At 39.0% G+C, this 25545-nt stretch overlaps 1 protein-coding gene and 1 pseudogene across 3 annotated transcripts in view; both read right to left on the minus strand.

Annotated features, from left to right (window-relative positions):
• Nucleotides 1-2732: 2732 nt before the first annotated feature.
• LOC100358658 (caspase-1) overlaps nucleotides 2733-25545 on the minus strand; it is a 48056-nt gene continuing 25243 nt past the window's right edge. The window contains exon 9 of one of the 3 annotated variants that reach the window (XM_051820192.2): nucleotides 2733-2751. The gene's annotated coding sequence lies outside the window, so the exon portion shown is untranslated. Of the gene's footprint in view, nucleotides 2752-21123; nucleotides 24993-25545 lie in introns of those variants that run through there. The other 2 variants (XM_051820187.2, XM_051820182.2) reach the window with 2 other exon arrangements.
• LOC108178203 (caspase recruitment domain-containing protein 18-like) lies at nucleotides 9504-22901 on the minus strand (annotated as a pseudogene).

The following is a 25545-nucleotide window of genomic DNA, read 5'->3' on the forward strand; positions in this document are numbered from 1 at the left end:
TGGAAAGAGGTAGACGTGGTCTTGAATCTTATATATCATGTGGCAATTCAAACCACAAGTATTCCACTCAAAATGTGAAAAATACTGGCAGGCGAGGTTTACAAATACACTTGAAAATAAGCAGTTATGAGTATATATCACCAGAAATAAGAAACTGGATATTTAGATGTTAGATTAATGGAATCTAAAATATAGAATGGCAGTATACAAATCATTCACTTAAAGAAAACAAATTTTGAATAACAGTTTTTGTAACCACTTTGTGAGCTATGCATTGTTATGGGTTGACTTACAATCCTGCCACTTAAAGGTACATTGAAGTCCTAATCCCCAGTGATTCAGTATGTGCTATTATTACAGAACAGTTTCGTTTAGAATGTCATTAGTTTAAGATGAAGTCATACTGGAACAGGATGAGTCCTTGATCCAATATCATTGTTGTCCTTACCAACAGAGAAAGAAACTTAGGAACAGAGACAGGCAGGAGGAACAACATATGAAGACACAGACACACAGAGGGGAGGCAGTTATATGACCACAGTATAAAAAATTAGAAAAAAAATGAAAATTAAATTTAATTAAAACTTAAACATGATTCTGAGTAACAGATAAGTCACTGAAGAAATTAAAAAGGAAATAAAACATCCCTTGAAAACAATGAAAACCATATATTAAAATCTCTGGAATGCAGAAAAATCATTATTAAGAGAAAAGTTTAGTTACCTGCGCTGTGGTGTAGAAGGTTAAGCCTCTACCTGTAGTGCCGGCATCAGATATCTGTGCCAATTCAAGTCCCTGCTGCTCCACTTTCGATCTGACTCCCTACTAAAGCACCTGGGAAAATAACAAAAGATGGCCCATGTTCTTGGTCCCTGCACCAACATGGAAGACCCAGAAGAAGCTCCTGGCTATGGCTTCAGCCTCACCTAGCCCTGGTCATTGTGGCTATCTGGAGAGTGAACCAGCAAATAGAAGATGGAGCTTGCTGTCTGTCTCTGTCTCTGTCTGTCTGTCTGTCTGTCTCTCTCTCTGCCTCCCTCCTTGTCTATCTGTATCTCTGCCTTTGAAATAAATAAAAAAGAGAAATGTTTAGAGCAATAAATTCATACATTGAAAAAATAGACATATCTCAGTCTAATAATGTATCTTAAGAACTTAGAAAAACAAAATTAAACCAAACCCTAAATTAACAGAAGGCAAGAAATAATGATCACTCCAAAGCTAAATGAAATTGAAACAAATATTTTAAAAAGACCAGCAATATAAAAAGCTGATTTTTTAAAAGGAAAACAAAATGCACAAATCTTTAGCTAGACAAAGAAAAGAGAAAATACTCAAATAAAATTAGATCTGAAATGGTGACATTACCATTGATAAGACAGAAATACAAATTTTCAGAAGAAACTACTATTAATAACTCTATACTAAAAATTAGAAAACCTCTTAGAAATGGATTAATCTCTGGATAAATATAAACTACCATGATTAAATTAAGATGATATGAAAAATTAAAGAGATCCATAATAGTGACATTGAAGCATAATTGAAAGTCTTCCATCAAATCAAAGTCCAGTATTTACAACCTGATCCCTTTACAACCAGATTTAGGAAAACATTAAAAGATAAATGGATTCCAGTACTTTTCAAACTATGCCAAAATTGCCAAAACGATGGAATTCTGCCAAACTCTTTTCATGAGGTGAGCTTACTGTGATTCCAATACCAAAAAAAGGACACAATTTACACACACGTAGAAAAAATAGACCAATATTCTTGATGAACATAGATGCAAAAATCCATAACAAAATATTGGCAAACTGAATCCAGCACCACACCAAAAAGGTGATATAACACAATCAAGTGGGATTTAGCCCATTTAGCCCTGGGATGAAAGATTCAACATTTGCGAATCAATAAGCATAATACATCACATCAACAGAATGAACAACAAAAACCATATTATCATCTCATTATATGAAGAAAAAAGCATCTGATAAAGTTCAAAATCCATTCATAATGAAATCTTTCAACAAATTAGATACCGAATGAACAAGCCTCCAAATTTTAAAAGCTGTCTATGGGAAACCCACAGGCAGTATCACGCTAAATAGGAAAAAGCTGAAAGCATTTCCCTTTAGAAGTGGAGTGAGATAAAGATGTCCACTTTCACCACCCTTATTCAATATAGCATTGGAAATATTAGCAAGAGCATTTAAGGAAGAGAAAGAAATAAAGAGCTTCACAATTCAGAGGAGGAATTCAAAATATCCATGTTTGAAGATAATACAATCCTATACATGGAAATACTAAAACCTAACAAAAAAAAGTTGTTGGAAGTCAGTAAAGTAGCAAGATATAAAGTAAATGTAAAAATGTAGTAGTATTTTTTGTTTTTTTTTTTTAAAGAATTATTTTATTTATTTGAAAGAGTTACACAAAGAAAAAAAGAGAGGGAGAGAGAGAGAGAGAGAGAGGTCTTCCCAAATGACTGCAATGGCCAGAGCTGAGCTGATCTGAAGCCGGAAGCCAGGAACTTCCTCCAGGTCTCCCACAGGAGTACAGGGGCCCAACGACTTGGGCCATCTTCTGCTGCTTTCCCAGGCCACAGCAGAGAGCTGGATCAGAAGAGGAGGAGCCAGGACTTGAACTGGCACCCGTATGGGATGTTGGAGCTGGAGGCTGCGGCTTTAATCTGCTGTGCCATAGCGCCAGCCCCTGTAGTAGTATTTTGATACACCAACAGTAATCATGCTGAAAGAGAAATCAAAGAAAAATTCCAATTTACAGTAGCCACAAAACTATAAATATTTAAGAATAAGTTTAACAGAAGCAAAAAATCTCTATAATGAAAATTATATAGTGTTCATGTCACTTTAACAGGTTTCCTTTTTGGTGCTAAGTTAGTTGTCACCTATCAAGAAGAACAAGTGGTATTTGTCCTTTTGGGATTGGCTTATTTCACTCAACATAATGTTTTCCAAATTCCTAACAGGATCACTATTCAGTTAAAATTTAAACACCTAAGAATAATTGTGTGTAAATTACAGAGTTCAACCAGCAGTACTAGAACAAAAAAAATACTAAAATGGATAAAGTATTACATTGTACATCAACCGTCAGGACAAGAGCTGATCAAGTCACTGTTTCTCATAGTGTCCATTTCATTTCAACAAGTTTCCCCTTTGGTGCTCAGTTAGTTGTCATCAATCAGGGAGAACATATGACAAATATCCCTTTGGGACTGGCTTAATTCACTCAGCATGATGTTTTCCAAATTCCTCCATCTTGTTGCAAATGACAGGGTTTCGTTGTTTTTGACTGCTGTATAGTATTCTATAGAGTACATGTCCCATAATTTCTTTATCCAGTCTACCGTTGATGGGCATTTGGGTTGGTTCCAGGTCTTAGCTATTGTGAATTGAGCTGCAATAAACATTAATGTGCAGACAGCTTGTTTGTTTGCCAATTTTATTTCCTTTGGGTAAATTGCAAGTAGTGGGATGGCTGGGTTAAATGGTAGGGTTATCTTCAGGTTTCTGAGGAATCTCCAGACTGACTTCCATAGTGGCTTAACCAATTTGCATTCCCACCAACAGTGGGTTAGTGTCCCTTTTTCCCCACATCCTCTCCAGCATCTATTGTTGGTAGATTTCTGAATGTGAGCCATTCTAACTGGGGTGAGGTGAAACCTCATTGTGGTTTTGATTTGCATTTCCCTGATTGCTAGTGATCTTGAACATTTTTTCATGTGTCTGTTGGCCATTTGGATTTCCTCTTTTGAAAAATTTCTATTGAGGTTTTTGGCCCATCTCTTAAGTGGGTTGTTTGTTTTGATGTTGTGGAGTTTCTTGATTTCTTTGTAGATTCTGGTTATCAACCCTTTATCAGTTGCATAGTTTGCAAATATATTTTCCCATTCTGTTGGTTGTCTCTTCACTTTCCTGACTGTTTCTTTTGCAGTACAGAAACTTCTCAATTTGATGCAATCCCAAATGTTAATTTTGGCTTTGACTGTCTGTGCTTCTGGGGTGTTTTCTAAGAAGTCATTTCCGGTACCTATATCTTGCAGGGTTTCTCCAATGCTCTCTAATAATTTGATGGTGTCAGGTCGTAGATTTAAGTCTTTAATCCATGCTGAGTGAATTTTTGTGTAAGGTGAAAGGTAGGGGTCTTGCTTCATGATTCTGCACGTGGAAATCCAATTTTCCCAGCACCATTTATTGAATAGACTGTCCTTACTCCAGGGATTGGTTTTGGATCCTTGATCAAATATGAGTTGGCTGTAGATGTTTGGATTGATTTCTGGTGTTTCAATTCTGTTCCATTGGTCTATCCATCTGTTTCTGTACCAGTACCATGCTGTTTTGATTACAACTGCCCTGTAGTATGTCCTAAAATCTGGTATTGTGATGCCTTGATCAGCCCTCACCCTGACTGTTGATGAGCAACTTGATATGTTATCCCTCTTAGTATTTTTTGTTTGTTTGTTCTACTTAATACTTTTGGTTGAATACTTTAATCAATACACAATTCTTCTTAAGTGCTGAAACTTAACTGAAAAGTGATCACTGTTAAATATAAGAGTAGGAATAAGAGAGGGAAGAGATGTGCAATACGGGTCATGCTCAAGCTGACTTACCTCAAACGGTAGAGTTAGGAACATACCAGGGGATTCCAATTCAATCCCATCAAGGTGGCATCTACCAATGCCATCTCACTAGTCCCAGTGATCAATTTCTGTTCACAATTGATCACAATGATAGGACTAAGAACCAAAGGGATCACATAAACAAGACTAGTGTCTGCAAATACTAGCTGATAGAATAAAAAAGGGAGATAATGATCCAACATGGGAAGTGAGATACACAGCAGACCCATAGAATGGCAGATGTCCTAAACAGCACTCTGGCCTCAGAATCAGCCCTTAAGGCATGCGGATCTGGCTGAAAGCCCATGAGACTATTTTAGGCATGGAAAACCAAGACACTCTGGCAAAAAAAAAAAAACAAAAAACAAAAAACAAAAAACAAAAAAAAAACAAAAAAAAAAACAACACCCTAAATGAAAGATCTCCGCGAGTCAGATCCCAGTGGAAAGAATGGGTCATCAAAGAAGGAAGTACCTTTCTCTGAAGGGAGGAAAGAACTTCCACTTTGACCATGGCCTTGTCTAAAAATTATCAGAGTCAGTGAACTCAGGGGGCTTCCATAGCCTTGGCAGCTCATGACAAGAGCCTAGGATGATTACTGAGGCCATAAACAAGAGTGTCAATTTGTTAAGTCAACAACAGGAGTCACTGTGCACTTACTCCTCATGTGGGCTCTCTGTCCTTAGGGTGTTGTACATTGTGATTTAATGCTATAACTAGTACTCAAACAGTATTTTTCACTTTATGTTTCTGTGTGGGAGCAAACCGTTGACATCTTTACTTAATGGATGCTAGACTGATCTTCTGTATATAAAGAGAATTGAACATGAATTTTGATATGAATGGAAGGGGAGAGGGAGTGGGAAAGGGGAGGGTTGCGGGTGGGAGGGACATTATGGGGGGGAAGCCATTGTAATCCATATTCTGTACTTTGGAAATTTATATTCATTAAATAAAAGTCTTAAAAAAAAGAAAATTATATAACACTGATTTTAAAATCTCCAGACATAAAAAATGGAAAGATAGTTCTTAATTATGAAGTGAAAGAATTAGTATCATTAAAATGCCCCTATTACTTAAAGCCATCTACAGATTCAATACAATTCTTATCAAAATATCAGTGATATTCTTTACAAAATAAGATAAAAATAATCCTAAAATTCTTATGGAACCAAAAATGACCCAGAATAGCCAAAATGAATCTGAGCAACAAAAATAAAAGCTGGAACCATCGCTTTACCTGGTTTCAAGGCATACTACAAAATTATAGCAATCAAATCTGTATAGTAATGGCATAAATATTGATAGATCAATGAGACAAAACAGAAAGCCCTGAAATTACTGCTTTTTGACAAAGGTGCCTAGAACATACATTGGATTAAGGAGAGTGTTTTCAATAAATTATGTTGGCAAAAGTATATATATATATATATATGTTATATATACTTTACATAATATATATTATTATATTTACTTTATATAATAGATATAAATGATATAAATGAATGAAATTATATTCCTATCTCTCACCATATAAAGAAATCAACTCAAAATGGATCAAAGACCTAAATATAAGAACAGAGAATATGGAATTGCTAGAAGAAAACCTAGGGAAAACACTTCAAGACATCGGAGTAGGCAATGATTTTTTGGTAAGACCCCGAAAGTAAAGGCAGCGAACTCAAAACTAGATAAATAGGATTGTATCTAAAGCAGAAACTTCTGTACAGCAAAGGATATAAAACAGAGTGAAGAGACATCTGACACAGTTGGGAAGAACTATTTGCAGGCTACTTTTCTGAGAAAGGTTAATATCTATACTGTGTCAGGGACTCACAAAACTCAACTACAACAAAACAACCAATCCACCAGTCCACTTAAGAAATTGGCAAAGGATCTGAATCAACAGTTCTCAAAATAAGAGGTACAGATAGACAAAAATAAAAAGAAGACAAAAAAATGCTCAGTATCACTAGCCATTAGAGAATTGCAAATCCATACCACAATAAGATATCACCTCACCCCTGTTAGAATACCTATTACCACCGGCACCACGGCTCACTAGGCTAATCCTCCGCCTGCGGAGACGGCACCGCGGGTTCTAGTCCCGGTCAGGGCACCGGATTCTGTCCCAGTTGCCCCTCTTCCAGTCCAGCTCTCTGCTGTGGCCCGGGAGTGCAGTGGAGGATGGCCCAAGTGCTTGGGCCCTGCACCCCATGGGAGACCAGGAGAAGCACCTGGCTCCTGGCTTTGGATCAGCGTGGTGCGCCGGCCACAGTGCACCGGCCGCAGCGGCCATTGGAGGGTGAACCAACGGTAAAGGAAAACCTTTCTCTCTGTCTCTCTCTCTCACTGTCCACTCTGCCTGTCAAAAAAAAAAAAAAAAAAAAAAAGAATGCCTATTACCAAAATATAGAAAAAAATTTTGGTGAGGATTAGGAGATAGAGATGTAGTGGTTACTATTGGTATTCATGAACATAAATAACTTGTTGACTGTAATCAAAGTACACATTTGAAAAAGTTCTGACTAATTAGGTCCGAATGTCCTAAGAAACTAAAGAAGTGTCTGAAAAATAATTTAGGATATTGAGAAAAGTTTCAAGTGCCTCTAGTCTACTTTGTGAAGATATGTTCTAATAGAGCACTACTGTAGACTTTAGAGCCAAGGAAATGTCATAATAATTTCAAATCAGAGTCACTTGAAATGCATTTGCACACACCTGGTTTCTCTGTAGTTAATCACCTCTAGTGAAGCAGGGTCTATTATTATTCTTTTCAGGGAGCTTCACAGAAATTACAACTGATTGGCTGTTGCAGCCCCACAGAAATTGACCAAACCTGAAGCCCACCTTGATTCTAAAGCCTTCCCTGAAGTTAAACCACTCCCATTCTCAGGTAAATTACATGCGTTTTTACAATCTTGATTTGATTATTTATGCTTCCCATTTTTTATAGAATTAAAAAATGATTTGTCATCTTTGCAATGTGGGTTATGATTCTTAGTTCCTGGATTTCATACTTGTTACTCAGCATCATGATTCTATGTCTCTACTGAAGAAATAACAATAAAGTATTTATACTTGCAGCAAATTTACTGCTTGTTTACTTTTTGCAAATGTTAAAATCAGCCTTTTACAACCTGATTTAGTTCTTTCAAGGACTCCACGGGATAGTGTTGTTAATTTCATTTTACCTAGGAGCAAATAGTGCTTCAGAAGGGAAAAGACATTTTTCAAATGATCATAGAGCTTATAACTGACCTGTTGTGAATCCAATCTGTGTTCTTGATCACTGAACACACTGCCAAATTCTACTCAAAGTGTGATTCCCTCAAAGAAACTAATTTCATATGATGAGTCCAATGAGATATGTCTCCTTTGTGAAGGAAAATATTAAAATGTCTCACTAGATTTGGTATCAACACCCAATAATTTTTCCCTACAATCTATGAATGAAAATTTCAAAAAAAAAATAGAACATACTTATCAAAAGCACAGAAACCTTAAAAATCCAGTAAATGTTAGTTTTACTTCCTGGCACTCAATCCCTGGTTGGAAATTAGCTTGAACTAACAAATTAGAAATGCTCTTGAGACTTCTAACAGATAATACTTCTGTATTTGTTACCATACGCAGAAGTAACACACAACCTAACCAGAATTTTTTTAAGGTTTATTTATTTATTGATTTGAAAGGTAGAGTTACAGAGAGGCAGAGGCAGAGAGACAGAGAGGTCTTCCATCTGCTGGTTCACTCCCCAAATGACCACAGCAGCTGGAGCTGTGCCAATCCGAAGCCAGGAGGCTGGAGGTTTTTCTGGGTCTCCCACATGGGTGTAGGAGCCCAAGAACTTGGGCCATTCCCCACTGCTTTTGCAGGCCGTAGCAGAGAGCTGGATTGTAAGAGGAGCAGTTGGGACCAAAACAGGCGCCCATACGGGATGCCAGCACTATAGGCAGCAGCTTTACCCACTATGCCACAGTGCCGGCCCCAAGCCTAGCCATAATTAATGATCGTTTCCCTGTTCTGAAGGTTGCAGAGCCATGATAAATCATCATGCTATACTGAATCCACAGACAGCAAACGACATCTTGTTGTATCTTGTCCATTTGGAGTTGAAAGGCTAATTTTTACTCTCAGTGCTTTCATGAAATCTTTTTTTTTTTTTTTTGGAAGTTGAATTTCTGGCAATAGAACATCTGTTTATGTGTTTTTGGTATTGCTTTCTCAACAAGGAAGTGTTTTCCATTTTATTGGGTAATTGTCTTAGCCCTGACTCTGAATAACCAGATGAGAGTAGTTTTACAATTTATGATTTTTTATATGTTGCAAATCTTTGGATTATTTTCTTCCAGTTATACTGAAACATATAATAAATTGTTTTAAACTATGTTCCTCCATAAGGCTATGGAAATCTAGAACTGATTCAGACATTTAACTGCAAAGTGGACAGTATGTGTGTTTATATGATTGTAGAAGGCTAAATAAAAATAAAGAGCATGAGGATGGCTTATCTCAGGTACAATAAATCATGATTGGCCTTCATTGTCAGTGATGGAATACCTTTGGGTTAGGAGGGGATAGGAAAACAAATAAACAATATAAGACAATGAGAGATTTATTAAAAATAAATGACCACTGGTTACATTAGTAAGCTTTGGAAAAAGCAGATTTTTTTTTCTTCTGAAGAACATTTCCTGTCCCTGAGTCAGCTCTGGAAAGTGTTGGTAGGCCAGCAGGGATCCCATCTTCACCCTATACCCATTATAGGTATAGGCAAAATCAGTTACCAGAACCCCATTAAGGTCTCTTCTAAGAATCCTAGAGAGAGAGGTACTGAGACCACAGATTGGCTTGCATTCAGACTAGAACCATCAAGGATGCCATTCTATACAACACAACACAACAGCAGTTGTCTAGCAAACAACATCAGTGCTACTTTATTCAATCCTTTATTATTTGATGCATACTTATTTTTGGCATATACACAATTTTCTCTCTGACAATACCATCATTAGAAAATATTCTGAAAAGCACTTAATAGGGTCATAGGTATAAGGAGGGGAGTAGGCAGAAAAAGAGATTATTATCTTCCCTTCCTATAAATTTGTGGGTTTCTTAGTATATATAAAAATAGTGACAGTATACATTGTTTCCCAAATAGATAAAGGATTCAGATTGAGAACACTAAGCACATTGAATGAGCTACGATAATGAATTTACACATAACTTAATGTGAGCTGTCATCAGCAGAGGTGCAAAAAGAGTAGACAAGAGACTTACACTGGAGCCACACATACAGGAATGGAGTCTGAGGCTAAGATGAGAGTAAGCCTCTTCTAGACTAAAAAAATAACGATAACAGTAACTGGGCTTAAGATACTGAGACCATTGGATGTTAAGTAGAATTACTCAACCTTACCTGAGTGCAAATTCAACTTCTACGCAAGGTGAGGTTCTTCTTCACAGAAATGCCTGATAAATTTGCAGCAAGCCTTCTGTCATTTCCCAATAATAAACTCATTCAAAATTTGAGCCTTATCCATGATGGTGGCATTTTCATTTCTCACCATGACCATCTTTTCCTGGCCAATCACTCTGTCTTCCAGTAGGTCTAGTAAAGCATTTATTTTGCTTTCACCCAGTGAATGGATAAAATATTTTTCTCTCCTTTCTTAGAGTTGTATTTGTTAAAAGCACAAATTTCCTCATATAATAATTACAACACAATTTCGCTCTTGATTTGCCAACAGAGAGGCAATCATTTTAGTCCATCCCAGACAGATTTTCCGTTCCATGGAGCACAGTAGGAATGATTTTCTTTCTTTATTTTTTTTGACAGGCACAGTTAGACAGTGAGAGAGAGAGAGAGAAAAGTCTTCCTTCTGTTGGTTCACCCCCAAAATGGCTGCTATGGCCGGCGCACTGCACAGATCCGAAGCCAGGAGCCAGGTGCTTCCTCCTAGTCTCCCATGTGGGTGCAGGGCCCAAGCACTTGGGCCATCCTCCACTGCCTTCCCAGGCCACAGCAGAGAGCTGGACAGGAAGAGGAGCAACCGGGACAGAATCTGGTGCCCCAACAGGGACTAGAACCCGGGGTGCCGGTGCCACAGGCGGAGGATTAGCCTAGTGAGCTGCAGCACTGGCAGGAATGATTTTCAAGGAGTGACTATTGACTCTTGAGACATTTATTTCACATAATTCTTTCTGATCCTAGATTTACCCAAATATGCTCATGGAGTGATGTGGCATGCTTGATTTCTTGATTTTACAGTTAATCACCTGACAATGGAAGTCATTTTGCTCAGACCCACGCAAATTTATTGAACACTGAATGGGGTGAATAGGCTGTTTCTTTTGGGAACAATAGCTGCTAAGATGCTGTACCCATTCTCATCCTTGGCTTTTTCATAACTCTTCAAATTCATGTCAGACTAGCAAAATAAGTGCACAAACCATTTTCTTCCAGTCCTTTATTTTATCCTTCACAAATGACATGAATGGCTGGATAAGCTTTTTCCTAATCTCTCTCATGCCCATTCTCCCCTCCCCCTTAAGGTTGCTCATGTAATCCTTCACCAATGAGTAACTGCAGTCTTTTTCCAAAATAATTCTTCCCCAAGACTTCATCGCTTAGACTCTTAAAGACTCACCATCCACAGCTCTTCACTCTGATGCTACATGTATAGTTGTATCAGAAAGTTAAGTGACTTATCTTTTTAGGTGGGATGCGTACACCACAGATTGAGAAATAATGATTACACTCACACACATGTGTTCATTATTTCCTATGAACACTTAAATTGCTACCACTTCCCAGACATTATTTTGCCATTGGAGTTTATAGTGCGGTAGGCAATATGACCATAAGAAATTTGTGTCACTATTCCTTGGGAAGTTAAAAAATAACAATAAGAAGGAAGTATGAAAACACATATGAGTTAAATACATGCAATAAAGAATTTCCAATTCACTGAAATTTAAATAGAAAGTCAAAGCAGAGTTAAGGACAGTTTTGCTATCCAAATCAAGTACTAAGAATCCTCCTTTGGAAGAATTATAGTAAAATACACATAATGTAAAATTACCATCTTAAACATTTTTCAGTGTCAAATTCAGTGGCATCAAGTGCTTTCACACTGTTATACAGAAAGAGTTTAGGGCTCTTATAATGGCTAAAATTGAGATTACATACCACCCTTTTTGGCTTGTTACTTGAATTCAGAATGTAATTTCAATTCAAATATTATGATCATAAAGTAAATAAATAATGGGTTGAATGATAGGTAGTGTTCTAAATGACAAGTAATGACTTGTAAATGCAGGTGTAGGCTGATGTCATTTCTGGAATTTCATTTGCAACTGACAACTCAGATTTGTCATTATGATAACTGTGTGGGTTTTGAGAACAGCCGTGTCATAAAAGACAGAGGTTCCTAGATGCTACCTGATCTGGGTCAACTATACTTCTTTTGAAGATAGCTAATCTTCCATCTATCATTCCTCTGTTTATTCTATTTTTTTTTACTTCTTAAAATTTATATATAGAAAAAAAAAAAGGCCAGCGCCGCAGCTCACTTGGCTAATCCTCCACCTGCGGCGCCGGCACCCCAGGTTCTAGTCCCGGTTGGGCGCCGGATTCTGTCCTGGTTGCTCCTCTTCCAGTCCAGCTCTCTGCTGTGGCCCGGGAAGGCAGTGAAGGATGGCCTAAGTGCTTGGGCCCTGCACCCGCATGGGAGACCAGAAGGAAACCCTGGCTCCTGGCTTTGGATGGGCGCAGTGTGCCAGCCGTAGTGGCCACTGGGGGAGTAAACCAATGGAGGAAAGACCTTTCTCTCTGTCTCTCTTTCTCTCACTGTCTAACTCTGCCTGTTAAAAAAAATTTATATAGAGAAAAATTTCATATATTTCATATATACTTTTTTTCCAGTTAGCAAGGCAAGATTTAAGTAAGAAAACCTCCTGCTACAACAGCCAGGGGGGTGGTTCCAAGAGAAGCAGATGCCCATATGTATAGTTCTAAGAGCTTAGTGATTTTCTTCCCTATTCTCCCTCCATCCATCCCTCTATCCTTCTTTACTTATTCTTCTTTTAATTTTTACAATGACATACTTTCAGTTTACTTTATAATCACAAGCTTATCCCTCCACTAAATAAAGACAGCAAATAGTTAGTAGAAAAACCACTGTTCCTCAAGAATATAGACAAGGGCTATAAACAATAATCAAATCTCAAATTGTCAGTTTTTCTCATATACATTAAATTTTTTGTACTCTGTACTAATCAGAGAAAACAGGGGCCAGTGCTGTGGTATAGTGTGCTGAGCCTCCACCAGCTGCACCAGCATCCCATATGGGCGCCAGTTCTTGTCCCAGATGCTCGTCTTCCTATTCAGCTCTCTGCTATGGCTGGGAAAGCAGAAGATAGCCCAAGTACTAGGGCCTCTCACCTACGTGGAAGACCCAGTAGAAGCTCGTGGCTCCAGGCCTCGGCCTGGCCTAACCCTGGCTGTTGTAGCCATTTGGGGAGTGAACCAGCAAATGGAATACCTTCCATTCTGTCTCTCCCTCTGTCTGTACCTCTGTACCTCTCTGTCTCTACCTCTCAAATAAATAAATAAAATCTTTTAAAAAATCAGGGAAAACATATAATATTTATCTTTTAGGCACTGACTTATTTTGCTAAGTATAATATATTCATTTTGTTGCAAAAACAATATTTTATTCTTTTTATGGCTGAGTAGTATTCCACTGTGTAAATATAACAATTTTTTTTTTTTTACCTAGCCATCAATTGATGGACTGTGTTGATTCCATATCTTTAGCTATTGTGAGTTGAGTTGCTATAAACATGAAAGTACACATAACTCTTCTATATGCTGATTTCATTTCCTTTTTTTTTTTTTTTTTTGACAGGCAGAGTGGACAGTGAGAGAGAGAGACAGAGAGAAAGATCTTCCTTTTGCCGTTGGTTTACCCTCCAATGGCCGCCGCAGCTAGCGTGCTGTGGCCGGCGCACTGCGCTGATCCGAAGGCAGGAGCCAGGTGCTTCTCCTGGTCTCCCATGGGGTGCAGGGCCCAAGCACTTGGGCCATCCTCCACTGCACTCCCGGGCCACAGCATACAGCTGGCCTGGAAGAGGGGCAACCAGGACAGAATCCAGTGCCCCGACTGGGACTAGAACCCGGGGTGCCCGCACCACAGGCGGAGGATTAGCCTATTGAGCCGTGGCACTGGCCTCATTTTTTTTCTAGACAATATGCAGGGAATATACCTTAATGATAGCACTAAGAAAAAATAATATTTGCCCCCTTTTTATAAACTCCCCCCTCTTCCCAGATTTGCTGCCAAATAACCCTTTGTTGCATGTGTACATTTTTAGCTGCATGAGGTTGAATGAGTTAGTAAACCTCTCTAAGCCTCAGTTTCATCATCTGTAGTTACCTTTTTATCCTTTGTTACTTAGACTTATTGTGATTATTTAGTATAATATGTACAAAATAATTTCCTGACCATATATGAACATGAATGTTATTATAGTAGCAATTGTTTTGAAGGAAGGTATCCTGATATCTTACATTTCTTTGTAAATTTGCTCACAGATTTCTTTGTGTTAAACAAAATATTATGAAGATGAATACTAAATATTAGTTCTTTAGAAATTTTTCTGGCCCAAGGATCCTTCTCACTCAATTCTGGGCTCTGTGTGATAGGCTGATTGCTCCCCATTCTAGCACTGTGGTGGAAAATATCTTTGAAGTATGATGGGACTTGGATTGTGCTCTTAGAGTTTAAAATATTTTGGAGCTGACAGGAAATAAGCATATGAATAAATTGAATTACCATGCAAAGGAACATAGATCAAGAATGGTATATAATATACAGGAGAATTAAATATGGTGTGAAGGATGTCACGCAGGTAACAAGAAATGTTCTCAGAACATGCAGAGTAAAATTGTTTACTTAAGTTCTGGTAAAGGTTAATGATTTGCTAATAGCATATCCTGTTCTGGTTACTGTTGGAGCCCAATAGCACTGAGAAATTGGTATTTGCACCCCACCTTTACAAATGAGGCAATGCAGGCTTCTGGAAAATAAATCTCTTTCGCAAGGTGATAGAGTCAATAAATGCTCAAGGTGTGGTATGATTACTTAAGTCCAAAGATCATATCTCTGTATCTGTTCAGAGTAGACCTGAGAGCTCAGGACGATTCAGACACTAATATGGATAAATTCAAGTGGTTGGAATCATGTGAAGGAGGAAAGGAAAATAAAGAATTTTGGCTGGAGAAGAGTGCTTTGTTTGGAAGCAGTGGGGGATAAATTTTGAGAGACTGGATCCAAATTGAGAAGGATTAGGAGAATCACAGTACATGTGTAATTCAAACTATAAGCAAATGATAATTGTGGACTAGTGTTGCTGATTGAGTGTGATGGTCACATATTATGTCCCTGTGTCTGCTATTCCAAATGCTTCATGTCTGTCCTATCCTTAAATAAGTATTTGATCCAAGCTAAACCTGATAATACTTTCTAAAATATTGAGTCACTCCAGAGAGACTGAATCAACATTTTCAAGAAAGAGACTTAGGTTGCTGCATATTTATAATGCATAGTTTTAAATATATACTTCTATTACTGGAAATTTATGGATTCTCTGGGACTCCTTCATACTCCACAAAAATCCAGATGTTGATTGTTTACCATTTTTGAAGAACTGCTGGTACTCTAAAGGGCTCTTAGTGGTTGAGGCATTGGAGCCAGGAAACAGGGAGGAAACAGCTGGTACCTAGGGTAACTAGGATGGAAGCTGCAAAGATTGGTGACAGGTGGAGCAACCATGAGCTTGCCGGAATTGGCAGACAGCCAGGAAGTGTGGGGACTTTGAGGAGGTGATTACGTGCTGTGAGATTGCTGGAAGAGGCTGAACTGTGAAACCTCAGGAAGGATCTTAAACTCATGAAAGGCAGTGAATCTGAATGATCATGAATCCGATGTGTCACTTGGCTATTTGGCAGGGCCATAAACAAGCAGACTCTGGAGGAAAGTTTTGCAAGTCAGGTCCATTGAAATATCAACACATTTAATCACAGATATTTCACCATGAAAACACACCACAAAGCAAGCGGTGAGTGGAAGTCAATATAAACAAGAAAGCAGAAGTTTAAAGGCAGAAGGATTTTGTGGGGAGCAATCCGGACTAGACTAAGTTGCTCGAATTAGGACTTATTCTATGCATCTGCTCTCCCACAATATGGCGCTGGGAGAGAAGTAAACAGCTTCCGCACAGCTGCCTCCAGTTCAACCAATTAACTGTAGGACTTGCTCCTGATTGGAGAGCAGCGTACTCAGCCGAGTTGGGATTGGCGGAGGAGGACTATAAAGGAGGAGAGAGACGGCATGCACCAGGAACATCTATGGGGAACACCTAAGGGAACCCGTGCAGCCCCCAGAGAGCCGGCCGGCGGTGTGCCGCTCCCCTGCGGAAGTGGGGAATGCGGCCAGGGGGAACTGCCCTTCCACGGAGGTGGAAGGGATAGTAGCCAACCCGGGAAGAACCAGCAGCAAACCCGGGGAGGGCCGAGCAGACGAAAGAACAGCGCAGGGTCCTGTGTTGCTCCTCCACGAAGAGGGGGAGCGACATAATGGTGCCGTGACTCGGATAGGAAACTTAGGACGGATATGAAACTTAGGAGGGAAGAAACGGGAAGAACTAGGGAAAATATCGGAGAGAGAAACTAGCAAACAGCCTAGGGAAAAGCCGGACGAAAAAGGAGCCGGAAGAAGCTATTGAAAGCCTAGGCATAGACTCGGATACGGACTACGGGGGGAAGCTGGGAGAAATCTCTAAGGTCGAAAGCGAAAGTGAAAGCTAGAACAAACAGACTCGGACGCGGACTGTGGGGAGAGGCCAGGAGAAATGAGGGAGGAATATCGTTGGAGGAAAACTTAGGGAAACATACCGGGTAGAGAAAAATGTTAGGGAAATTGAAGCCGTGGGGGGCAGGCCAAGGCGGACACGAAAGCCACTTTGGGATTCTCAAGTTAGCCCGGGAATAGGGGGCGAAAAGTTGAAACCAGAAGCTGAGACGTAAGCCAGATTGGGATCCGTCTGATTAGCCCGGGGAGCAAAGGACGGGAAGCCAAATTGTGGGGCGGAGACGTACGCTGGGTTGAATTCGCCAGGCTAGCCCGGGGAACTTAGATTGAATCCTAGTGGCGGAGACGCAAGCTACGCTGTGCTACTCGCGGAAGCCGCCGCGTGCAGAGAGAGCACGGGGCGTGAATAGATAGGGAACGCTGGCGTAGGCCGTGGTTCAGACGCGAAAGGGTTAAGCGTGGAGACCGCGGACCGCGCAAAGCCGGGAAGCCGCGCAGATGAGGCGCGGGCTGAAGCGGCTCAGAGCCGGCGAGGCGCGGAGAAGCAGCCTCGGGGCGGAGCCCGCTGGCCGGGCGAGGCGCCGGGAAGCTGCGCGGAGCCGTGAAGCTGCCGGCAGGGCGAGGTGCCGGGAAGCTGCGGGGATAAGAGAAACAGAAGTTTAGAAGTAAAAGAGAAATAGGAATGTTGGCAGACAGAAGTAAAATGGGAGAAATAGAAATGCCCGGAGATAGAGAAATAGAGAAAAATAAGGCCTCCCCTCAACATGCCAATTAGAAGGCTTGGATTCGGTCTGCCCGATTAGTGAGGCGATGAGTACCTGGGCGGCTAGCCGCAGGTCACCGAAGACAGGCACGAATTAACATCAGTAAAGCTTCCCCACAATGCAACAATTAGGAGGCTTGGATTCGGTCTGCCTGATTTAAGGCGGTAAGCGCCAGCAAAGCTCGACCAGAGTATGAGCTGCAGGTCACCGAAGATAGGCACGAACCAACACTAATAAGTCTCCCCCACAATAAGGCAATGAGAAGGCTTGGATTCGGTTTGCCTGATAGGTCTTGTAAGTCCCCTGCAGGCAGAGCAGAGCATGCGCTGCAGGGCACCGAACACAGGCACGCATCAGCGCCTAAAAACCTCCTCACAATGGCGAAGAGAGGACCCGGATTCGGTTTTCCTGATTGATAGGACTTGTAAGAGCCTGTGGCAACTCTAGCAAGTACAGCAGAGTGTGTGCTGCGGGACACCGAAGACAGGCGCGTATCAACGCCAAAAAATAAAAAGAAAGGGGGATCTGTGGGGAGCAATCCGGACTAGACTAAGTTGCTCGAATTAGGACTTATTCTATGCATCTGCTCTCCCACAATATGGCGCTGGGAGAGAAGTAAACAGCTTCCGCACAGCTGCCTCCAGTTCAACCAATTAACTGTAGGACTTGCTCCTGATTGGAGAGCAGCGTACTCAGCCGAGTTGGGATTGGCGGAGGAGGACTATAAAGGAGGAGAGAGACAGCATGCACCAGGAACATCTATGGGGAACACCTAAGGGAACCCGTGCAGCCCCCAGAGAGCCGGCCGGCGGTGTGCCGCTCCCCTGCGGAAGTGGGGAATGCGGCCAGGGGGAACTGCCCTTCCACGGAGGTGGAAGGGATAGTAGCCAACCCGGGAAGAACCAGCAGCAAACCCGGGGAGGGCCGAGCAGACGAAAGAACAGCGCAGGGTCCTGTGTTGCTCCTCCACGAAGAGGGGGAGCGACAGATTTACGGATGTTAGACTATTCAGAAAAAGAATGCACAGGAACTGAGTAGAAAAGGCCCAAATAAATTCATGAAAAGAGGAACGAATAAATTATTAATGGCAATAACTTTAACATATTTTGAAAGTTGGAGCTTCTCTAAGTACAAACTACAATCATTGAAATAAAAACTCAAAGGATAGGCTGAGTATGAACATTGTTGATGAGAGAATTGATGAATTAGATGATAAATGTAAATAAGCTATTCAAAATGCAGCAAAGGAAGATAAGGAGATGAAAAATATCCAAGAGATTATAGATATGGAGGTTAGAAAAAGAAAGTCTATTGTGTTTGTAATATTAGCTTTCTTTTGTTGCCATCACAAATCACTACAAATTCACTGGCTTAAAGCAATAAAAATTTATTATGCCACAATTTTCTAGGATGCTGACAGAGATCTTAGGTTAAAATTAAAGTGTTGGGGCTGATGTTGTGTCACAGTGGGTTACGCTGCTGCCTACGATGCTAGCATCCCATACTGGAGCACTGGTTTGAGTCCCAGCTGCTCTGTTTGAAATCCAAATCACTGCTGATGTGCCAGGGAAATAGAAGAGGATGGCCCAAGTGTTTGGTCCCCTGCCATCCATGTGGGAGATCCAGATGGAATTCCTGGCTTCTAGTTCTGCCCTGGTAAGCCAAGGAGCCAAGCAGCCATCTGGGGAGTGAACCAGAGGATGGAAAATCTCCTTTTCTCTCTTTCTTTCTTTTCTGTCACTCTGTCTTTCAAATGCATAAAATAAATTTCTTAAAAATAAAAAATAAAATGTCAGCAGGGCTTCCTGCCTTACTAGAGTATATGGGAAGTAATCTACTTTCAGGCTCATCCCTTTTGTTGGCTGAACCCCATCCTTTGTGGTCATAGGACTGGGGTTACATTTCCTTCCTTGATATCTGCTGGGAGTTATTCTAGTTCCTAATGGCCTTGCCCTAGTCTTTATACAAGGTTCCATATCAGAACCAGCAGGAATTTGTCAAGTCAGTCTCACCCTTGGAATATCTCTGGCATTCCCTTCTGTTGCATCACTTGTGCTCCAGCTATGCTTTTCAAGAATCATGTGATTGCCCTTGACTCATCCAGACAACCCAAGACAGTATCTCTGTATTATGGTAAATTAATAAGTAATTTTTGTTACAGAGACTCTTTTACCATGTAATATGACATGTTAACAATTGTGAAATCAAGGTTGAAGATCATAGGGACTAAAACTCAATCAATCACATTTCAGATAGACACAATATAAAGACTAGGGAAAAAAGGAATTAAAGAGAATTTTCAGAATTTTCTCAGAATTCAGACCATCAGAGTTCTGAAATATATAGATCCAGGGCTCAGAGAAGCAAAATTTATTCAGCAGGATAATACAAAGAAGGCTTTTGCCTTAGAGAAGCCCTGTGTGATATACATTATTGTTCTCAATTTGAAAATGAGAATAAAGAACTCAGAGACCTATTTGTCAAAGATCACCAGGGTTGATCTGATTTAGATCATGAGGAGGATAATAGTCATCCTTTTGTGGTTCTTTCCTCTTGAAATTAGTTGTGAAAGAAGGCAATTATAAAACTCCAAAGCTGGTTCTTAAGATCACAGAGCCTATGGAGTATAGCTTCAGGATTCTTAGTGTTTTGGCTATGATTCACTTGTAGACTATAGGAAATACTTTAGCTAGTTAAGTTAGAAATTAAGTTGTTACTATGTGTAAGAGGCAGCTTCTAGGATGACTCATATCCTACTACTTACAACTTTATGTAATGTCCTCTTCCTTGAGTATGGGCTGAACTTAGTATGTTGATTCTGATAAGTAAAATGTGGCAAAGTCAATGAGATGTGATTTCTAAAATTACATAACTGGAAGACTTTAGTTTCCATTTGCTCACTTCTCTTGTCATTTGTTTACTCTCATGCCAGCTAGCTGACACATTGGGAGCAACCATATTAAAGGGACTCATCTATTAAGGAACTGAGCAAAGTTTCTTGGTCAACAACCAAGGAAGAACTGAAATCCGGATACAGTCAGGATTAAGCTCACCATTTGAATGAGCCTAGAAGTACATCTGGTTCTTCCATTGAGCCTTCAGCTGTAGGAATATAGCCTTAGTGTCATCTTCAGCTTCACAAATTGCATACTGGATTCTTGTCACACAGAATGATAAAATAATTTTTGTTTTTTTAAGCCATCAAATTAAGGCACAATTTGTTCTACAGAAATGGATATTTCACATATTATATATGTGTAGCAGAATTTACCATGCTAATACAAAATTTTCATTCCATAAAGTGACTTTGATAATTATAATGTTCAACTTATATTTTAATCCCCAAGCTATTCTGAGTGTTTAGTATTAAGAATATGGTATGACTGCCAAATTGGGAATGCCAAGTAGATGACTCAATATCTCTACACTTTGAGACATTATAGAATTAAAACAACAGGAAAGCAATCAACAGAAATCTAGCATGGCATGTAAGAAAGAAATTACTTCCATAGTAACATCAGGCCATGGAAGATCCTATAAGTCATTAATTTTGGGCTATATGAACCACTTCAGTGACATTAGTAGAAATGTAGCTTATTTAATTAAATTCATTCAGCTTTTTTCATATTCATTCATTTCATTTCATTCATTCATATCTTTTTTCCTGAAGCTTCTGTGACCATATTTCTCATGGAAAAACTGTTTTTCACACATGAACAAAAGAAAACCTCGGTACATATTCAGTTAATTTGGTTTTTACATTTTATTTAAATCAATAAAAATTTCAAAAACTACTAGATTAGTAAATTTTCTTCAGAAAGTAGATACACAAGGACGTCTTTACTGACTTCCTTTGGAAGAGAGAGAAATAAGAGTGATTAGGTGTGGCAGTTGTGTTTCAGGGATGATGTCTGTAATCATGAATAGTCTCAGTCTACCATACACAAATACATCTCTGGTTGAGAATGATAAAGAATTTAAGGAATTTAAGGGAGGGTTTGCAGTGTTTCCAGTCACAAATTAGCTATTACGCAATTCTAAACTGTAAGGTCTAAGTATCTTGTTAGGTCTTGTTAGGAAAAGTACAGTTTATTGTGTTGGACTGACCACATCTATGTTGAAATAACTGGTGTAGTAGATATAAGAAGGAATAATTTGGGTGGATTACTAATTTATATAATAATTGAAGTTAATTTATAATAAAATTTTGAAGTGTACTATTCTATTTAAACAAGCTAACATACCTCTATTACTCAATATAATAAACACTGTTGGTAGAAATAAATGAATATATGACTCAGTTAATTATATATATTTGAACAGTTTGGAGAAAGTTAAATGTGTCAGCTTAAATACTTGAGTGACTCACCCAAAATTCTGTGCATGGAATTTAATAGCCTGAATTACACATGGAGAGTATTTGAAAGTGGTTAAAATGACAGTACTATCAATATGAGTAAAGGCTAAATATTAGAGTATCTCACGCTAATAATACATCACCCAAGTTATTGGTATCTACATATCAGTCAATCAAACCATCATTTTTGATAAACAACTGAATGCATTTTCTTAGATTAATATATGTGAATTGATACCTATCTGAAAGTTAATATACCATTAGTATTTGCCTTTTATCCTATGAAAAATGTCATTTGAATTGCTTATCTTTATCTTTAGTTCACATTGGTATGGTATAATTTGCAGACATGCACAAAATATGTCCAGTATCTTAACAAGTCCAATTGCAGTCAATTACAACAACCCCAAATTCAAGGAAACCACTGATCTAATTAGTATTGACAAAGATTTGTTTTTATAATTATTTCTGTATTTTATAATAATTTTACAATAATTTATGTGGTTCACATAGTATAATATGTCTTATTTGTAAAACATTCTTTTGATTAATAAAATATTTTTGGAGAGTTTTTGTGGGAAATCCCACAGGAGTCCCAAAAGAGTTACAAAGCACCACTAACCCAAAAAGCAAGAGAAAAAGCAAAACCAAAATGGAGTTACTTAAACTAAGACTACAAAGCAAAACCAAAATGGAGTTACTTAAGCTGATGCCACCAAGCACCAGGAACTGCCCAGACCCTCTGTCAGAACAGACATAGATGATGAAGCTTGATAAGGACTGGGAGACATTACATCATAAGAAGCCAACCAGCTGGCTACCACATTACTTCACTGACACTACTGCACCACAATTGGCCACACCCAGAAGACCCCTAACACACCATTGGTCACACCCAAACACTAACATCTGGTTGGTGACACCCAAAATGATGAGCCTGTGATTGGTGACACCCTAGAGCACATTCACCGCCCACCTACTCCAGAGGGGGGATAAAAGGCAAGCCTCACAACTGCTCTTCATCCCCTCGGGGACCTTGGCTCAGTGCCAGTGATGGTCGAGTGGATCCACCTCATCTTGCCGAAAGTCTGCTTGAGTCTTCACTGACCAAAACTGCTCCCCACTCTGCTGGATCCAATCTCGCCTGGACGTCCCAGCCGCTGCCGGAGCTGACATTGGAGCTGGATTGGACTTCTTATTGGTAACTTCTCCAACCCTTCACCATCGAGCCTACTGCCCAGAGTGCCATTCATCTCCCCACTACTGTCCGTAAGTGACTGTTCTGAGATCTCTCTGACTGGTAACGGAGACTCTGGACTCTGGACTTTGATTTTCTAGACCATGATATGAACCTTGGGAATGCAGCATTCATATTACACCCTTAGCCATGACTGTTTAGATCGATTATGCCTTTATGTTTGTATGTGTTATACTTACTACTATTGCAGGATATTTTTAGAGGTTGTCTTACTCCTAGATGTGTGTTATGACCTGTGGACTAATGACATATTGAGTAGTTTTGACCTTTAGATGTGTGCACTGAATATATATTGAGTGGTATTGAACAATAAATTATATTAAAAAGACTATCACGATTCTGTGTGATTCTTCCCTGTGCTCCAAAGCATAGCATTAGCCTTGTTGAGCTGTGTGACCAGTGGTGCTTGTGACAGTTTTCTACTTTGATGTATAGAAGTCTTCATGGTTTTTTATTAGTGAAAAGCATTGTACTCTATGAGTATGCTTGTATAGGTGTTTATTCAGTCACTTGTTAATGTCTACTTAGGTTGTTTGCAGATTTGACTACATATTAATATTTTACTGTGGTTTCAATTTGCTTTTTTCTGAGGATTAATGTTGTGAAAGATCACTTTATGCACTTCTTAACCATTTTTTGTAGCTTCTTTCTTAAAATTTCCAAATGAACTGCTCATTTTTATCTAGTAATTTGTTTTCTTATTGGGTTATAAAGTATTCTTTGAGTATTTAATACAAGAAATTTGTTGAACAAACATACTATGAATATTTTCTTCTAGGCTATTATATTACTTTTAATCTCCTGAATGGTATTTTGAGGAGCAAAAGTTTTTAATTTTGCAAAACCTGATCAGTGTCTCTTTTTAAAAATATAATCTGGGTTTTTGTGTTCTTTATCATCAGTTTTCACCGTATGTATTTCTTGTGCATTTACTTGAACATAACCGTATCTTTACATTAAACGTGTTCTTCTTTTAGATAGCATATACTTGTGTATTGTTTTTAACAACTCTGTATTTTATTCAGAGCACTTAAAACATATGCAAGTATTTTCAATTTATAAATTTAAATTATAATTCACGTATTTGAATTTGAATCTGACATGTTACTGGCTTTTTTAAAAAAAGTGTTTATTTAAGGGAAAGATAGAGTTCTTCCATCTGCTAGTTCATTCCCTGAATGGACACAACAGTTGGGGCTGGGGCAGGATCCTGGAACTCCATCCAGGTCTCACCTATGAATGGCAGGGGCCCAAGTACCACTTGGGCCATTTTCTGCTGTCTTCTCAGGAATTTTGGCAGGGGGTTGGACCAGAAGTGGAGTGGCCAGTAATAGAACTAGTATTTGTATGGGATGCCAGTGTCACAGATAGTGGCTTAATCCACTATGCCATAACAGTGAACCCTGTTACTGGCTTTTTAAAATATGTCCTTTTTCTACTTTGTTTTGAATTAGCTGAATATATACATATATGTATATAGTAATATATAGTATTTATTTTGTCTTCTTTCTTACCCTATTAGCCATTCCACTAATTTTAGAAGTTTTTATGATTTTACAATGTCTATATTTGATTTATTATATTCTATTTTTCAAATATTATTTACTTTACATATAATATAAAACATAATGTAAGTAGGTTAAAATATACTTCTGTTTCATATGCCAGCCTTTGTGTTGTCATACATTGTATTACTTAATCTGTTATACATCAGCAGTACATTTATATATTTTTATATTAAACAATTATCTTTTAAAGAAATTTTTAAAGATTTATTTATTTATTTGAAAGGCAGAGTTACAGAGAGGCAGAGACAGAGAGAGAGAGAGAGAGCAATCTTCCATCCACTGGTTCATTCCCCAAATGACCACAACAGCTGGAGATGGGCCAATCCAAAGACAGGAGCCAGGAGCTTCTTCCGGGCCTACAGAATGGATCCAGGGGCCCAAGCATTTGAGCCATCTTCTACTGCTTTCCAAGGCATATCAGTAGGGAGCTGGATCGGAAATGTATTCGAACCGATGCCCATATGAGATGCCAGCACTGCAGGCAGCAGCTTTACCCACTATGCCACAGAGCTAGCCCCCTTTTAAAAAAAATTTTAATGAGAGAAAAAGAAAAGCCTTAAATGAGTATGTCATAATTCTGTTGATCTAAATATCCTTCTGGTGAAATTTTTCTTGCACCTAAAAATTTTCTTTATTTATCCTTTTGTAGTTTACTGTACTTATTTAATTATTTGTTTATTTATTTTTTAAATAATTGAGTTCTTGGGGCAGATGTTTGGTATTGCGTGGGTTGCCCAATTCCTATATTGAAGTGCTTGGTTCAAGTCCAGGCTACTACTCTTCCAATCTGCTTCTTGCTAATGTGAATCTTGAGACACACTATATCCTGACACAGACCTGGGAAATTCAGATTGAATTCTAACTTCTTGGATTCAGCCTGGTTATGCTGTTGGCTGGCATTTGAGAATGAACCAGTGGTTGGAAGATCTTCTTCCCTCTCTCTTCCTTAAAAATGAAAATGAAAACAAATAAAATAAACTTGGATTTCTGATTTAATGTCATTTGGTAAATATTTTCCTTTTTTGTTTCATTTTGTAATTTTATTTCCCTTTCACTTTTAAATGACTTTTT

Source organism: Oryctolagus cuniculus, chromosome 1 (assembly GCF_964237555.1).
Source record: "Oryctolagus cuniculus chromosome 1, mOryCun1.1, whole genome shotgun sequence".
Lineage (NCBI taxonomy): Eukaryota > Metazoa > Chordata > Mammalia > Lagomorpha > Leporidae > Oryctolagus > Oryctolagus cuniculus.